The sequence below is a fragment of the Amblyomma americanum genome, chromosome 8 (genome assembly GCF_052857255.1).
Source record: "Amblyomma americanum isolate KBUSLIRL-KWMA chromosome 8, ASM5285725v1, whole genome shotgun sequence".
NCBI lineage: Eukaryota > Metazoa > Arthropoda > Arachnida > Ixodida > Ixodidae > Amblyomma > Amblyomma americanum.
The window spans coordinates 76,535,797-76,554,874 of NC_135504.1; the positions used below are offsets into that span (position 1 = coordinate 76,535,797).

The 19,078-nt window shown below is 54.5% G+C and overlaps 1 protein-coding gene and 1 pseudogene across 1 annotated transcript in view; both read right to left on the reverse strand.

Annotated features, from left to right (window-relative positions):
• Positions 1–19,078, reverse strand: part of LOC144101943 (uncharacterized) — a 220,713-nt gene that overhangs the window by 154,335 nt on the left and 47,300 nt on the right. The window lies entirely within an intron of this gene.
• On the reverse strand, positions 17,756–19,063 carry LOC144100452 (uncharacterized; annotated as a pseudogene).

Sequence of the window (19,078 nt, forward strand, 5' to 3'; positions counted from 1 at the left end):
ATAAGTTGAAAATACTCGACAAGCAGTATCGCTAGCCCTTTGGTGATGAGCATAGCGAGACATTCGACAGGATCCGAAATTAAAACTGTCCTTTCTTCGGAGTAATTTGAAAGCTCAACTTTCTTTCTCCGCGTGTCGCATTCGCAACGGAGAGACAATAGAGCCGCCGTGGCGAAACCCCTCCCCGCGTGTTGTACAAGCGGCACCGCAGCCGTGAGGCATCCCGGAGTGCTTTGATGCGGGCCCCCAAGCACTGCCGGCCAAGGGAAGAGAGAGTGCGCCCAGGGGGACCCACATGGCGGCGCACGCTGCGATCCGGCCTCGGGCGTCCTTCCGCGCCACGGGGGACTGACCCACCGCTGGCCGAGAGACGCCCACGGCTGGCGTTTCCGACCGCGCCGCAACACAGGCCGCACCGCTCGCCGTCACCACCCCCCATCTGGCTGACTCTGTTTCATACGCAGCGCTGTCCCTCTTCCTCCCTTTCCTTTTTACTGTGATGGCACCTCTTGCCCCTCTCCACGGGTTTCGGGGGTGTCCGCGTATGTGTGTGAAGCCTCCAGCTGTGACTGGCTCCGTGGGTCAGTCGCGCTTAGGGGTACGTGGCGATGGTGTCCGCCTGCAATAACACCCCCGGGACCACCATTTGCATAATACTTGGGGGCCACCCGTCTGACGCAGAATGTTCCAAGTGGCGTCAAATGACTTGGCACATTCCTGAGAATAAAATTACTAATTGAGGTGAAGCCCAAAATATGTGTGGGATTCACAACGACCATCTTTCCTCCCTCAAACCGCGTAGTATTCCGAGGACCTTCAGGCGGCCACTACTGCCGAACCGTTTGTTATAGGGGCTTCCGGATGGTGTCAAACGATACGTCGTGTTGTGATGCACACGTTCATAAAATATATATAACGAGGAAATATGCCAGGCATAGCGAAGACGGCTGTAAATCGCAATAGCAGTGCAAAATCCATGAGGTAGATGGCGTTGCTTATGTCTTAGAAGGGATGTTTCCTTCATCCGCGGATGTTTCGATCAGGTGTTCTCGACGTTTGCTGAGCACACCGATGTAAACACTTCAACCTCCCGTAGCTAACGCTCTTAAGTCGGACACTGAGGCAGTGATCCCTTCACAACGGCGTCCCTCGTAGTCTCAGTCGCTTTGGGACGTTAGGCCCCCATAAACCAAGGCGAAAAATTCGGCAGAGAAACTGCTCACGTGCCTTGAATGCGAAAGCACGGTCTGATCGCGAGCTCTGCTGCGAGGTTCGTTAATGATTCCTTCCCTTCAAGTGACGCGCCTACTGATTAGCATACAGCCGAAAGGAAACGCATACGCTAGGTTCACCTTTGTTCGGCAAGGAGTAACGCGGTTTTGTGGCCTATGCATTGCGTGCCCGCTCCGCGATCTGAAGCTCAATTGGCCGCACCTTCGGGAGAAAAGAAAATATATATTTTCTTCTTTGGTCTGGATGTCGCTATCTTACGCTGCAATGCTGACATCATGCGAGAGGATGGTGACGTCACCACACAATTTCGTGGCATGGACGGCTGTTGTGCTAATGGGACATGTAGTCATTTCAACTTAAAAAAATAACACTACGTTTTTCTTTGTTGCCGAGCTGCACCTTGGAAGCAGCTGGTGCGCAAGTCGTCATTTGGCTAGCCGCCGTTGCCTTTGTTCGCTCCATTTTCTCCAACGGCAGCTGTCGTTTGCATGCGCGGCGATCAATGAATGAAGAAGGGGGCTTCGGAGAAGACGGCCCCGATCGAGAGAGCGCGGGGATGGCTATCCTTCGGCCCCAGGGTAATCCAGGAGGAGAGGCTGCCACTCAGCAAAGAGGCGCCCAATCAGGGCCGTTGCCTAGAAGAGTGGACCGACTTGACTGCCAGTTTCATACGCAAGCGCTGCCGATGATGAGGATGACGGCCGTCCCAATCTCTCCGCATGGCAACCACGGTTGCAGGAACAGCAGCTGATTAAGGAAAGACACACAACCCTTCGCATACAGTGGCGCGACTCGGTTTCTTTGCGGACCAAATGTATGTGCAAGTGGGCAGAAGGAAACTTCGACTTTACTCTCGTCCCGAAAAGAAGTACGTCCAACATCTGAAGCGTTCACTCACACGAAACTTCGGTTTGAGGAATGAAAAGGCGCCGAAACACAGCCCAGTGGGCACCTCGACAGGCGTGCACCGTGAGGAAAGGGTACCAGGAGCGAAACAGAGAATAATTTCGACCATCAGCACCAATATAGTGAACGCGCACTGAGATCGAAAGCAGTAGGGCGCCTTTTGCGCTTCGCGTCGCCCACGGGCTCAGCAGATGAGCTGCCTACTCCTTACTCGCACTCGTGTATGCAAACCGCAACGGCCAGCGAGTGAGTCGAGACCGTCGGGCGTCTCGAGGTTGCCTCAAGCTTCCGAGCAGCGGTAGTCCGACGAGGACCACGTCCATCATGGCGGCCACGCAAACATGGAAGAGCACGCGCACTGAAATCGGCCTAGTCCGCGGGGTGGCTCCAGCTGCCTCTCCCTTCAGCACTGCTGCCCGAGGCCAGCACCTACGCAGCAACAGCCCGAGCAGTGCCAGTAGTCTCCGTTGGGCCAAGTGAGCAGCCACAACGCTGAGGTACCCGCTCGACTAGCAAACCAGAACAGGAGCCACCCGTGATGCGAACGCGTGCTCGGCCCTATGGTGACGTGAGCGCACGAATTTACAAACTGCATTGCACCGACCACACAAATTTCTTCCCTTGTCCGCATGTCAACTGCATGAGGTCAAAATTTGCAGGTCTGAGAAGGAACAGGCCACACGGGGAGGACGTTACGCAACGCGGTCGCGTGTTATTTCGGCCGCTCGCAGCTGTGTACCGCGCGATGAAATGTCTGCCAAGGGACGTTGCTGTTCCACGACGCCTCGACCGAAATGCAGCCGGGAGGGATAGTGCCCGCGCTTAGTGACCGACTCCACCACGGCCAGTGCTGAAAGAGCGCCCCCCACAAGTGCGCACACGTGCACCGTTGGCGCCCAACAGTGCATGCAGCATGGCGACGCTCGCCCAGGCTGACTGTGCTGCGGCTGGGCCGGAATGCACGTCCGTAGTTCCGCTTTGAGCGGCCCAACCGGTTCCCGCCAACGAGCGATCGATGCCAGGGAGAAGGGGCGGCCAGTCACAAGAACCGACACGGCTCGCGTGAGACCTGTTTGCACTTGTAACTACAGGCTTGTTCCCGTGCTGTACGCTGAGGACACCTGGGAAAGTTGGCGTCGCGTGATTCAGGTCACTTCCCCGCACGACGCGTTACCACGGCCTGCACTGCATGATTATAGTGTGCGGAGCGACATAGCAAGAGCACTAATGCCAACGGCAAGAGACTGTGCCTTCCACGAAACAAAACCCTGCAGCTTCGACGGGCGCCAACCCAACGTTGCCCCAATCACGAGGGATGCACAGGCCACAAGTGCGCTGCGTCGACCGCCAGCAAAGTGGCCACGTAAGCTGGGCGAGTTACGATGAAAAGAAATGCGCAGCGACTTCCGTCGTAGAAACACTCCGCGGTGGCTCAGTGATTAGGACGCTCGGCCCCAGTACCCGGGTTCGAACCCGACCGAGCATATATACCGCAGTATCAACGGAGGCGTTCGATGCAGGCCCCCTTCCCTTACGGCGTGGCTGAGATGCCCAACGAGAAGAGAGACATAATTACCGATAACCAATCATCATTAGCAGCGTTTACATCAAGTAACTGATATGCGACTGTAGCGCATCACGGATAGCGGTAGCGTGTACATGCAGCGCGATGGTGGCGGCACAGGTTGTCGTATATCGGAGGCAAAGCTAGTCTTCCGGCGAAATCAGTTTCCGGTGTTGCTCTCCTGACTGGCTCATCCGCTGCCGTGGTGACGTAAATGCAACATTCCGTCTGCACGCCCCGCTGCTGTCCTGCAGCTCGGCAAGCAGCAAATTCCCATAATTCCTAATGAGATCTCGTTCACATGCACTGCGAATGTCGACTTACTCGTCCCAATCCACATTAATGCGACGCGTTTTCCTACCCCCGTTTACGTGAGAGCGACGAGCTACAAAGTTGATGTGATGCAATGCGATGAGCCAGTCCTCGCATTCATGCAACCACGGCCATTGGTTTGGCATAGTTTTACGGGGCTTAACGTCCCGAAGCGACCCGCAGTAACGTCGCACAGTACACGGGTGTCTAGCATTTCGCCTACATCGAAATGCGAGCGCCCCGGCCGGGATCGAACCCGTGACTTTCGGGTCAGCAGCCGAGCACCGTAACCACGAGTCACCTCGACTCATTAGGAAGGTTTAGAATAGGGTGGCCCTACCCATTAGGGAGACAGGGTAATAGCGGGATGTCATTGCGCATGCACAGGACGATAACCTGAGAAGCGCTGTTTGGCGCATGCGCACTGGCGCCTCGCTGTTCCCTAGCCCCATAGTCGATAGGGTCCCCCTTCTAAGATTCCCTCAGCAACAAGAAAACCCGCAACTTCGACTGACGAGACACAAGGAGAAATGGCTCGCATCCACGCACTCACAAGACGCAATGCGTCAGCCACACTACGGCTATACATACGCCTAACCCTCGCCACCTCAGCGCTCAGCCGCGCTCGGGACTGGGCGAGGTTTTGTGAGTGTCAACTCGGCGGCCGCTCTGATGTCCCCTTCTGCGGCTGCCTTCCGTCTAGTTCGTGACAATATAACACCGGACGAATTTCGACGAGCATACGCAACTGTTCGTTCTGCCGGGAACAAAGGATCAGATTTCTGTGAATCTAGTTTCGACACCGGTACTGTATCTTACTCTATAGTAACATGCACATTGATTCTTTTTTGTTATGTGAAAACTTGTACACTCGGTGGATTCTACACAATATACCATATTTTCGTCCGCTATGCGCGAGGAGGTATTTGTCTAGTGCCTTTTAACGTGTTAAATTTAATTACTCTCTGCTTCACGTTACATATTGCACAAAGCGGTACGCATCGTTTATGAAGCAACTTAGTTGATTTTTTCCATTGTCACACGTGTAGTACATTGGTTCCATTGTGTGCGGCATGTTGTATTGCCAGCACGTCGGAGACCCTTGTCAAGCTGTTCTAACAGCTTTGAGCCCCGGCCCTTCCAGGCCGCCGAATTTAGATGGAGGCGAAATGCTAGAATTAAAGGGGCTCTCAATAAAGCTGCGGCATTAATAGGGTGTTAAAGGTCGCCGCTTCACGAATATCCTCAGCAAAAATTTTTTGAAGCGTGTGGCAGAAGCTCAGTTATCCGTGATGAAAATTTTAGACTCTCATTGTGTTTACGCATTTTCCTCTCCTTTTTGCACGCTCAACGGTCGGCGCTGCAGCTTCCCGGCCCGCCGGAGCGACGCTGCCGACTGGCTGCAGCGTGACGCCTGAAAGAATCTAACCAACGGCCAATGGGACGAAGGAGGGCGCAAGCATGAAGCCGGAAAGGACTCGCCAACTTCCGCGCCCGTCCTCTGCTGCGTGTAGAAGTGTATTTGGCTCATGACGGAGAATGTAGTTGTTGGGCGAGTTTGTGTAGTCTCCTCAGAAGGTTTTTCAGAGCCCCTTCGAGGACGACGCGAGTGAGGAGTCATTCACGTGACGTCACGGGCGCCATTTTGCACAGTTCTGTGCTAGAGCGCGCAGCAAGCCGGAGCAGGTTGCGACGAGCCGATTAGACATGCGCGTGGTCTTTCGCATTGCTCCACAGCCACTGCGACGTCGGTGCAAGCTGTGTACTGAAGAGGCAGAACAGACGCACTTAGCATAACGTGTTACCGTCCCCGAAGTACCAGGAGCGTCGTCAGTGCGCAGATCGCCCTGGCGGCGCCAGGTACCCGGCAGCTGCGTGGACATTTGCCGCATCGGGATCAATCAGCGCACCGGCGGTGGAGGGGCTCCCAGTGCTTCGTGTAACGGTGTCTATTCAGTCGGACACCGGCTGCCATTTGTTTCTCCCTCCTCCCTTCGGGCCCTGAGCGTCACTTCCCGGGCTTCCTTCGGGCGCCAATTGCATTTCCCGCCGCAACCGCTTCTTCGCTTCCTGTACATTCTCATCTGGACATTACTGGACGGCTGCGGGCGCAGAGCCCTCAAAGGGGCGTGAAAAATGATCCCTGTCGCGCCAGTTGTCGCCACACAGGCGGCACGAGATCTAGAAATAGGCTCATTCCCGATAGATGGCGCGACCCACCGCCTTAGCTCCTATATTGCTTCGTTTTCTGTTCGCTTCCGGGCACGAATTGCTCTTGGCGTATCGCTCCGGCGACTCCCTCCATCATCGGTGCTATAACCTTGTACATCATACAAAGAGGGGGGGGGGGAGGACTGTATTGATTTTGTCCGTTCCCCCCCCCCCCCCCCCCTCAGGAGCGTCGAAGGAAGCACCACAGGGAAAACTACGATGGATGATTTATTCCCAGCTGGCGTCGGTCACGTGGTTGAGGACGCACGTTTCTCGCAGCGGCGCGCGAGACTGCCGCGACGTTGTCAGAGGCGGACACAAATGGAGAAAACGAACCAGCCCGGACGACAGATGCTATGAGGCCAGCCTGATTCATTCCCAGTTGGGCACTGAAAGACGGCGAACGGCTTTGTGTGATTTTCTGGCAGGGCCACGCTATATGATCGATTAGAGACGCCTGGCGAAAAGAAGTCACAGGCAGCAACTACGAATGCTGGCAAAAGAAGAAGCGATGGAGAAAATACATTTCCACCTTCGGTCTTCAGACGCGCCTACGTCTCAAACGTATCATACTGAGGGGCTGGCAACAGGCGCAAGCATGCTGTTTCCGGTGAAATGCAGTGCGCACAAATTGCGTCACGACTTTCGACGGCTATCTATTCAATTTTGGCGGCACCGCACTCGAGCAGAACGTATTAAAAATAAATTGCGACGAGTTGCCTTCTCGGTGGCTTCTGAGACCACGCTTTGAGCATTCGATGCCCACGTGACGGCCATGCGTAAAGGAGGGTCATTCTTTGAAGCCCACACGCATACTGTGCGTGCGTAGTCGACGACGACCAACTGCCCGCGCTACACGATGCCCACGTAGAGGTCAACAGCAGCGTCCCAGTTATCGCTGCCCTGCCAACCTGTGCATACACAGCTGCGCTGAGGTTTCGCAGCTAAACAATGTTTCAGGAATTTGCTGCCTCGGCTCTTAGATCATCTCCCGAATATCAGCATCTTCTGCATCCTTGGAGTAGCAAAGACTGGCGCTCGCGCAGACTAGAGGTCTCTTGCACGCGCTTGCGTTGGCGGGTTCCCCTTCTAAATTTCTACCTTCACAGATATGGCCTCACGGCTTCCCCACTGCGCCCCTTTTGTGCCGAACCTGAGACAATAGATCACTTCCTGCTGTTCTGCCGCCGCTTCTCTCATTTGAGGAAGCGTCTTTTGCAATATCCGTTTCATCAACTGGGTTTGCTTGTGTCCTCTGCGGTTCTTTCCATTGGCGCTTCTTTGCTTGGACGAAGCGGCAGGAGTGTGCGCTCTGCTGTGCAAAATTTTCTTCAAGAAACGCAGTGACTCCCATTCAAAATTTCCTTTTCCCGCTCTCAGTCAGTACGAAATTTAAAAATTACAGGCACTGCATACTATTAAGCACATTTAGCCATTGTCGCGTCTTCGATCTGGGGACAATGGGAAGTTAACAGGACCTCTGTCCTTGTGTCTTCCAATCTATCAGACTACATACCATTGCCACTCCTTTTCCCGTCAAAACTTTCCTGTACCCAGCAAGTAACCGCCTTTGTCTTGGCCACTCCACCGCAGTGGGTATGTGCCAGCATTGTTTGAGTCCAACCAACAACAGCATGGGCGAAGTGCAGTCGAGATCAGGAGGAATTCCAGCGTGTTTTCCGGAGAGGCGTCATGCTACGACGGCCACGAAGGTGGGTCCGATGCTGGGACTGCACGCACGCGGTGATCGCGGCCGAGTCTGCGCGACGCCCCCGGACGGACGTCACCACCGACGCCGAGTAGACGAAACTTCCCGGGGAACGAAGGAGAAAGCAAGCACTGTAAAGGGGGCAGAAATAATTGTGGGACGACGAAAAGAAGGAAAAATAAAGTGTCCCTGAGCGTATAACTGGGAGGATCTACATCCATGCGCCGTTGTGTGACCTCCTCGGCGGCGAAGTGTTGTTGGAATGCCTCGAACGCCGCTCGCCACCGATCGCTTCGCCGTGCTGACCTGCAAGCACAAGGCGCAGCCTCGACGCTTATTCTGCGCTGCGGTTGCACATAGTTTGGGGAGGGTCGAGAAAACGCGCACTGATCCCCAGGGATCGGCCATCCGTCCCACCTCAGCGATGACGAACCACGCCGGCTGAGCTAAGCAGCAACACCGGAGGGGGCGGAAACGCCGGGGGCGCACGAAGCAACGGTGCGGTGGCAGTGCATACATCGCGGCCCAAATCTGCTGTCTACGCTACCTCGTCGGGATATTGCTTTTTTGTGGACTCCAGCGTGAGGGTCTCTGCGAGCGAGGCGCTAAAGCACTGGCCGAGGGAAAGCAGGCGTTTAGAATGAACAACCTGCACACGCCCTTCGAACCAACATGGGCACGAAAAGGTCAGTTACAGTGTAACTGGCCCAAGCACTAGCACAACGCAACATACAGACATTGCAGACGCGAAGAAAAATTCAAAGACTGAAATTTCTTTTCTTACTCAAAAATAAACTCTCCATGAGCCCTGATTTATTTCTCAAGCCGATCAAAACGCGACTAACAGGACATGGTCATACGGAATCACTAACACCGTACAGGGCTAGAACCAATACTTTCAAATACTCATTTTTTCATCGCACAATAACTAAATGGGGCTGAGGTTGTAAACAGCATCGATGACAAAATAGCTTATTGATAGCTGCTGAGTTGTCCTTCCTTGTTCTTTACTATGTGCTATTTACTCATATGTTGGTTTTCTGCTATTTAATTTGCCGCGTTCCTTTTTAATCATTTTTTGCCCCTCCTACTTGACCCACCTTCGGGTATGAGTATTCTATAAATAATTAAAAAATAAATGGTTTCCAGTAAGAAAGATCCCACTGGACGCTCCTGTAGAAGCTCTAGACACTTCTTTGAATGGCTGCTCCTTCCGTTTCGAGTGTTTAGCAGTGTTTTTCGCGCGAAGGGTCCCCTCAAACAGGGCGTCACGCGCAGGCACAGTTGCTCTCGGCAGATCCACCTCCCGAGTGGGCCACCGAGGCAAAGCCGAGAAGAGCATGACACGCGTCCGTACGCCCGCACGAGCGGGAGACGACCGGGATCGGCGCGCAATACCCACGGCGGTGATCGGCCGATGGCGCCGAGCGATATGCGGCTTGCCGCGAGGACCAGTTTGGAAGAAGAGGGTGACCCGCTTCTGCGGCCGCATGTTTCCAGCCCCTCCCGCATGGCCCGGATGCGGAGGCCGCTTCATCTTCGGCCCGCCGGCCACACATCTCGGCGACCCATCGGAATCGCCCCCGCTCGCCAGAGGCTCGGAAGAGAGCAGCGCGGCGCCCAATCGCCCAACGTGGGCGCCGCACCAAGGACAGGGGGCGCAGCAATTGTCCACGTTCAGCTGTGATCCCCCCGGACAGTGACCAGACGCCACTCGACCTTATTTTCGTCGGCAGACAAAGACAGGCAGAAGACCATCGGGAACACACCAGTGGCAGGGATGTCCCTGGTTGCCTCGCTCGATGGGACCTCGCTCGCAACGAGTCCACACGCGGAGCAACGAGCCATCGAACACGCTCTCGGGCGGACGAAGACGCCATCGGGTCGCCGAATTGGACCCCATCCGACCGCTGCACTCGCGGCAGTCCTTTGAAGGAGGAATAATGGATGCCAGAGCAGCAAAGGTTCCCCTGCACGGCGGGCGCTCAGGCACGCGCTGTTTGTGCCTGTCTCCCGTATATGCTCCTTCACCGTGTCAGCGCAGTCCGCTGCGGTCGCTATTCCTCGCAGGCCGCATACACGGGCACAATGGCGGCCGCGGTGCTTGCTGCACGGAACAGCGCGTATACTGTCAGACACGCCGTGATTCCAGACGGATACGATGACGGCCCTGTCGATTCAGCATGATTTTAAATATAAGAACTGCACCAGGAGACAGGGCCGGATTAGGCGCATGAGCGATGGAGAGGGGGGTTGATTTCCCCCAAACCACAGAAAACCGCGTTGTTTTGACGTGCCAAGTAATAACACCCCAACAGCGCCACTAGTGTGATGAGAACAGACACAAAGGAGCACCAGATGAACGTCGTCCCGTCTATCCCTCCCCTGTGCCTTGCCTCAGGGCGGTTCTCACGCTTAAACACAGCAAGATTAGGTACAAAGCGTGCCAGCAGGGGATCCGACATACCAAACCCCAATCTCGTCGAAATCAGACGCGGCGGGCAATAATTTCGGAGCACACGAAATACAGAACATTTTCGAGCGACCGTCACAGACGGTGCGGACTTGAGCGCCGCGCCTGCACCCGTGGAGTTGGGCGGGTGCGTTCCGCAGAGAAATTCTCGCTCAGCTCATCAAGGAGTGAAACTTCACACCCACTTTAAAAGGCAGCGACATCTCATCCTCGCCCGCAAGAGCCCCAGACAAGGAGGCATTATCGTCGCGATTTTTCCACGCCACGCGCCGACGGTGCGGCGATCGAGACGGGCACCGCACCAGTGGCAGGCGCTGGGCGGAGCACACGACGGCCGGCAAGAGGGGGCTCAACTCATTCCAGGTAAACGTGCAGGGCACGATGGGGGCGCCGCGAAGAGGGGCGCGCCACGACGGCCCCTGACTGCACCACGCAGAGACGGACCCACATGGCAACAACGACACACAAGCCAGTCCCGTCGCCGGGGTCTCACTGCGCTGCAGTCGGGGTGGCTCGACTAACGAACAACCGACGACAGACGAAATAGTCACGGCCGACTATACTATACTGCGAACGCATTGCAGTTCTATTCCAGCTGTTTGCTTCGTATACCTGGTGAGAATGGAATCACTGGCCAGCATTTCTTATTTTCCCGCATTCGACGACGTCGCACCGTTTCCACGAATCGCCAGTTTTGTAAGGGCGCCACAATTGGGACCACACCGCGGGCTCTCGTGTGCATGGGGTGTCTAATGCTTTCGCTTTACTAAGCGCTTCGTATCGACAGGAAGTGTCCCAAGGACAACCAGTTAAGCACGGCGGGAGGGGGTTACAACGGGAGTGGTTTTTGAGGAAAGAAAATAGCGCGGTAAGTGTCTCACTTGTCCGTGGACACCTCAACCGTGCCGTAAGAGAATGGAGGAGAGCAAGAGGTGCCGTATAGTGGAGGGCTCCGGAATAATTTCGACCACTCCCGGGGACCTTTAACGTGCACTGACATCGCACAGCACACGGGCGCCTTTTTCCGCTTCGCCTCCATCGAAACGCGGTCGGGTTCGCATCCGGGTGCTCCGGCTCAGCCGCCGAGCGCCCTAACCACTGAGCCACCGCGGCCGGTACGACGGGAGAAGCGACGCGGCAAAGAAGGAGCGACTCCAAGAGTGCAGCGCGCAGAGCACTGGCGTAAAGCGGCGGCTCACAGGGTGCGGGCGCAGCGGTGGCCATCGATCGGCCCAAAGCGGGCCGCATGGCGACGGCGCTCTGCGGTGTCAGCGGCTGCTCGGAGCACAGTGGCCTAACACTGGGAACTGCCCGCTTCCGGAGAGCACGCGAACGGTGCACCCCGACGGCAACAGCTCCTCCGCGCCTCTCAGCTACACGCGGATGCAGTGTGCCAACTGAGGCAGTACCTCGTTAACACATCGTCATCATCAGCCTGACTACACCCACTGCGGGGCAAAGGCCTCACCCATGTCTCTCCAACTAACCCTGTCCTTTGCCAGCTGTGCCCACCCTATGCCTGTAAACGTCCTGATCTCATCCCCCCCACCTAACATTATGCCGCCCCCTGCTACGCTTACCTTCTTTTGGAATCCACTCCGTTACCCTTAAGGACCACCTGTTATTTTAATGCCCTGCCCAAGCCCATTTCTTTCTCTTGATTTCGACTAGGATGTCATTAACCCGTGTTTGTTCCCTCACCCACTCTGCCCGCTTATGGTCTCTTAACGTTACACCTATCATTTTACTTTCCATGGCTCGCTGCGTTGGCCTTAACTTAAGCTGAACTCTTTTCGTTAGCCTCCACGTTTCTGCCCCGTAGGTGAGTACCGGTAAGATTATCCTGTTGTACACTTTCCTTTTGAGGGATATTGGTAAACTGCCACTCATGATCCGCGAGAATTTGCCATATGCGCTCCACCCCATTCTTATCCTTCTAATTATTTCCCTCTCATGACCCGGATCAGCTGTCACTACCTGTCATTAGTATTCCTTTACCACTTTCAGCTCCTCGTTGACAATTGTGAACAGCTGTTCCCTTGTGAGACTGTTGAACATTACTTTGGTTCTCTGCATGTTAATTTTCATACCCACCGTGCTGTGTCTGTCTAACTCATTAATCATGCTTTGCAATTCCTCTCCTGAGTGACTCAGCAAGGCAATGTCATCAGCGAATCGCACATTATTTAGGTGTTCTCCTTTAACTCTTATACCCAACTGTTACAATTCACGTTTCGGCATACCTCCTGTAAACAGGCGGTGATTAGCATTGGCGAGATTGTGTCTCATTGTCTGACGCCCTTCCTTATTGAAATTTTATTGCTGAATTTATGGAGGACTATAGTAGCTGTGGAGTTTCTATAGATATCTTCCAGTGTTTTCGCATAAGGCTCTTCTACCCCCTGATTACGCAATGCCTGCATGACTGCTGAGGTTTCCACTGAGTCGAATGCTTTCTCGTAATCAATGCAAGCTATATATAGAGGTTGATTATATTCTGCGCATTTCTCTATCACTTGATTGATAGTGTGAATATGATCTATTGTGGAATATTCTTTACGAAAGCGTGCCTGATCATTTGGTTGGTTGAAGTTTACGGTTGCTGTGACGATTCCCCAGGGCAGCGGACGCGACGGACACAGCAGGCGCCTTCTCAGCGGCACCCAGCTGCGCGAGGGAAAGGGAGAGGGAAAAGATAATAAACGCTCCCCCACTCTTCAGGGAGAGGAGCCAGTCTGACTCCCGCCAGCAACGTGTACTGTCGGTTTACAGGGGGTCTCTTCCCGCACCCTCCTTAGGGCACGTCGGTGGCCCGTTTAGACATTCGCTTCCAAGCTCGCCCCCTTACAATACTGTAACAGTTGCCCTCGCTCTATTACCTATTAAATACCTTGTAGGCAACGGACAGTAAGCTGATCGGCCTGTAATTTTTCAAGTCCTTGGCGTCTCCCTTCTTATGAATTAAGAATACGTTTGATTTCTTCTAAGCTTCTGGTACGGTCGAGGTCACAAGGCAATGCGTAGTATACAGGGTGGCTAGTTTTTCTAGCACAGAGCCTATTGAGGTCCGTACATTTTTGTCGCGTTAATATGCACAATTAAGGATGAGAACAGAGTCTGTATATGGTGTCCCAACCAGACGCTTGCTTTCCCGCACACTGAAGTAAGAAGTGCCGCAGCTGGCACAGGGTTAATTGGGGAGGAGGCCTTTGTCCCGCAGTGGACGCAGTCAGTCTGGAGTGTAGTGTTTCCTTGTAGCAGCACAACAGCGTGCGGTCCACTGCACACTCGAATTGCATCGCCACAGCCTGCGCCGTGGCAGACGGGCCCCGTCGTCGGCCGAGACCAAGGGCGACCCGGCGCGGATTAGCCACGCCACGCGACGCCAGGGCCGGGAAGTGCGCGCCGCACTGCGACCACGGGCAACCAGGTCGCCCCGACACTTCCTCCAGGAAGGCCTTGGTCGCCGCGTCCTCTTCGCTGCGTTTGCACCAACAGAAAACGCGCTGTCCGGTGGCTGCACGGCGTCGCTGCAAGCCGCTAAACGACGACGAGACACAGCTCCAGCCAATCTTTTGTCTCTCACTGAGATATGCTTTACGGCTGTTTCCATGTCCAAATATGCATGCATTTCCGACAGTCGCGAATTTAAACGTCAAACTATTATTTTTCCTCGCACGTGACGTCGAGACCAACAACGACTCGGTGAACACCGACTGGAAGTGGCCTGACCTCTGCGCTCAAAGAAGCTGTCCTGACGTGGCCTAGTTTGGCCGGTAAAACTGTCGGTGACGGCAGTTTTGCCGGCCAAACTGCTGCGACATTTGTACTTCCGTTTTTTTTTCTCAACCGTATAATACAATCTCAGTTTTGGGTGAAAGTAGCCTCTTCTGTCATTCGCTGTTCTAACGACACAAATCAACCTCAATTTCTCCTTTTCAGTGTTCCCTTAACACACCTGAAGGACGCTACGAAGTAATCCTCGTGCTGGCGCACTCTTATCAAAATGGTCTACTGATTTCTTACAGACATTTCCTTTCTTCGATTTATAGTCTAGAGACAATAGTCTACTTATAGTGTACGTTGATAAATCTATAACTTATCTAGAGGATTTCATTCTCCACAGACTAACACATAGGAGCCTTGAACACAAATCCTGTAGGTTTTATAGAGCAAATCCTATGGAGGGTCTGTCTAAAGGAACTTTTGTAAGGTATGCATTGTCCTTGTTGGCGGCAGTCCATGCACGAGGAACGGCCGTTGTTGTCCAGCGAGAAGGGCACGGGACACGCCCAGGAATGTTTCTTCAGCACCACAGCATGCCCCCCTTCTGACTTACCCAGCGGTGATCACGGAAGAGGAGGAGCATCGGAGACGGGCCAACTGCGGCGCAAATCCCGGGCCGCAGCAATGCCCCGTGTGCCGAAAAGGCGAGGAGCAGCACAGTGGTCGGCTAGGCTAGCGGCATACTTTCGGTGATGTTTTAGTAGCGGCGCTCTTCGGTGTGCATGCTTCGATTTCTTCCCCGAGAAATCTGTCCCTTCACGTTAGTTGCTTCGCGTTACACGGTATCTCCTGCTGTGGATATTTTACACAGCCTGCTTGGCCTCAAGATACTGCAGAAAGGAAATGAACGCAAATCATTGCAAGTTCTATGAAAACAAAAAGAACCATTTCGGAACCTACTCAATTCCGAGAATGTCCAAGCTGAGACTGCGCGCGTGCGAGTTGCATCGTGGCTTTTAACTATAGACGCACGGTCGACCACCGGTTACTGAAACAGCTAGGATTCCGAGGGAGCGATTAACCGATTGTTTTCGCTTGGGACGGACCGCCGACATCACCGCGTCCTCAAAACCAACCACACGCGGGAACAGGTTGCGACACTGCCCCCCTATTCTCACGGACCCTCGCTAAAACTGAGCAAGGTGCGTGGACGGGGGCCCCTCTTCCGACCCGTTCGCCGCCCTCGGTAGGCACAGGCCGTGGCCCAAGTGTACCGCTCCGAGCACGAGCGGCGTCAGACGTCGGCCACGCGTACATTACGAACCAGGAAGAAAATGGAACCGAGCAGACTGGAAAAGAGAAGAAGAAAAAAGGAGGCGGACTCGGAGGCGCGCAAAAGGTCGCGGCTGGGCGGCCGCCGCAGACGACGCGTTCACCGGGGGAGGTCGCTCACGCTCGGCAGCCGGCTTTTTCCTCCAGCAGTGCCGGCTCTTTTATTTCCCGTACGCGGTCGCATTGTGTACCTCCTCCCCATCTACAGCAGAGACTTTCGTCACGGGTGTAACCGCTCCAACTGCACGGCTACCACTCCCCACACTCGAGCAATGCCTGCTTCCACCGCCTCCTTCCTCGAGTGCTTGGGCCGTCTCCGATCGGCTACGAAACAGCACAAGACGACGGCGCTTCGCACTCGAGTACCGCGAGCAAAAACTGCGCTTCACGAGGGCCACCCCCCACCTCCTCACACACACACGGGCGCCATTGCGTTGTCCACCCCGTAACTTGGGCGCAACCGACATGCCGCCGCTGTGACGTCGGTGAACACTCCACACTGCAGGACCACCGGCTTGCTTCGTGCCCCGCAAAGTCGACTTTGAGCGGTCTTTCCCCAAGCACGGGAGCGGAGGCGCTCCTGCAGTTGCCGCGTCCAAGGCGCGTTGTATTTGCCTTGTACAAGAGGGTCAAGTGAATTTTGTTTCACTTTTCTGTCCGGGCCTACATGCATCGTTCTGATGTAAATAAAGACGAACTTACCCGCGGCACTGCGTAGCCTCCCCAATGGGTGCGGCTTCTGCCCGAAGGTGGACAGCGAAGATCTCTTCCGAGCGCACCAGGCGAATCGCTGGTCATACCGGGAACGAACCAATCTTCGGCCCTCATCTCTCACCAGGGAGAGAAGTGGCATGACTTGCGTGAGAATACTTTTCGCCTCGCCGTAGTTCGTGACTATCAACGCCGCAGGAAGGCCGAGACACCCCGAGTCCGCCTGTACATGCTTGGCCAGCTCATCCGGCCCCAGTACTGACCCTGAGGCGCTCCTCGACGGTCAAAACTAGGTTCGCAATACTCTCTCGCCACACCCGCAGAGTCACGCTTGTCCAGTACAGCGAAGATCTTCTCGACTCCCGCATAGCGTGTGGCTACAGCCATCACGTATTCGTACGGAAGCATATCGTATAGATTGAGGCATAAAAATCGAATAAGAAAAAACAAGCATCTCCCGCAACACTATTGAGAAGCTCTAGCATCCGCAACGTCACCGGCCTTGGAAAACGCGGACCTCTCAAGGATCTTTACGCCAACGGAGGTACGAACCTGCACCTGTTGGAGACGGCTCAACACTGCAGAGATGCACGGCGTGAGTAATTTGACTCGAGGGCCCAACTTCATTCTTAGGTGGAGCTCGGCCCTCCAGTGACTGCCGTCCCTCCTCCACGGGCCCATACACTTGCAGATGGCATGGCCACGAAATACGCTTCCACGACAACGCAACACGGCTTCGCTAAGGCCCTCCGTCAGCGCTGTCATTTGCGTCAAAATGGCAGATACTGCGCTCCTAAGCACGGTGACATGAGTAGACACCGCTGCGCATACCGCCGCGCTCCACAGGCCGACACTGTGGTGGAGGCAGGGCTCATATGGCGCCTCTGAAAGCAGCCCGGTGGACAGCGTCTCGAAACGACACCACGCGTGCGAAAGGCGCAGTCCAGTGAGCGGGGGAGGGCACAACGAGGGGCCAGTTGGGTCACGCCGTGTCTGCCCGAGAGAAGGGGGACCTCGTTCGCCCATCGTCGCAGAAGACGAAAGGAAATGTATCCACGGGGCTGACCCGCTCCAGTCGGGCAGAGCGCGGCCGCGGGTCAGCCGCGTCTTATGCACGCTCCGAGGAACACGACGGCGCTCTCGCAGCGAGAGAAGAAAGCGGCCGCACCGGAAGCGATCTGGCGGCGGAAGCGCCAATAACGGAGGACGAAGGGAAAGCGGTAGGGGCCGGGAAGCCACGCGAATTACGATAGAGACCACCGTCACGGGTAGCCGACGCCAGCGGAGAAAAGACCAGTCAGCGACCAAAGCACAACGGGCTGGCCTACGGATTACCTCCCAGCACCCAAACGACCCGCTGACCGGCGCGACTCGAATGGGTGGCGTCGCTGGGCGACCGCTTCCGTGCGTCCACCAGCCTTCTGAACATGTGAGCTTTCTGGCTGGGGAGGCTGCCTGCGTGACGTAGGCCGGGTGGGGCCGCCGTCCGGCGCAAGTGAAGCAGCCCTTATGTACAATCCGTATAATAGTGCGCTCAGCTGACTTCTTTTTTCTTTCGGCTACACGTGCAGTATGCTCTCTAAAATCGGGCAGAAAAACACTACAGAGAGCCAGGTGTTTGCTACATGCTTATACATGCTTGATTCATTTATTTTTCAGAGTTTGCAGCTTCCCCTTCTCAGTCTTGTTGTCCGGGCCAGACACCTTGTCATTTATTCGTCGGCAGAAATTTTTGAGCAGAATGTTTGTGCTGCACCACAACACATATTTCCGCACTATCTCACTCGTGTGTCCCTTTTCACAGAGGTCCAAGTCTGAAGGCTCCTCATCGCTGAGCAGTTGGAGTGTGAGTTCCGTAGCCACTTGGCGCTGATTCCGGACCTTTAGAAATACCACACGCTTGGACAGCTCTTCCACCACAACGTAATTGTGAGCTACAGCATTCACAGCTGGCATTGCTGGGTACACCTGACATCCCGTGTCAATTTCTTTGACAAGAATGTACCTACATGTGATTTTGAGGCGAAACTGCGACAGTATTGTCAGTTGTCAAGAGCTCTTTGCATTTGTCGCATTTCAACCTCCTGAGAGCGATGTGCACCGCGCAACCAGCCACATATGCAATGACTGGAACGGCGTCCTTCAGTTTTGACAGCGCCTGTTCGGTCACAACAATGTTGAATTTTCCGCTTGGCACGGCTGCTTGCGCTTGCACCTCTTCCCAGTTTTGATTTTTCTCGTTGTCAAATCCGGATATCGCGCTCATTTGTGGAAGTGTGCTTTGTAGTCTCAACTTGTTCTCACATTCATAGATTTCCCTTACGGACAAATTATATTGCGAACCAGCCAGTCGTCGGTAACGTCCAAAGCGGTCTTCTAGAAGGTCGGTCTGGAACTTCCCAAGAAGCACAATTAATGGACACCTTGAGCTCCTCAAAGCAGTATCTTGCAATTTCAATAAATGCTTGAGTCGTCTGGATAAGAGCGCCGTGAGTTTCAGCAGACCACTTGCAGGCATCCGCCAGCCTTTCTTTCCATTCCTCCAACCAGCCCCAGAAATGGCTCAAAAAGGAAAGCCTCGAGTCGAATGGAGAAGGGTAGACAGGTTTTTGATATTCAATCCTTAATCTCAGTTCTCTGAAATGAGTTTTGACGTTGACAACTTTCCACCATTTTATTACTATATCTATGAAACTGGCGGTTTCTTCGTAGAGTTAGAGGTTGTGCTTGGCTCCAATCACTCGAAGTGCAAAGCAAGTTTAACATTCTGTTTCTCAATGTCTGTTGGAGAAACAGCTTTCCTGGACAGAGTTTAGCCGTACCGGAGCAACTGCTCCCTCTCTAAATTATATGCGTCTTTGATGGTCTTAAAAAACACATAATGCATGCGGCGCTCCCGCGT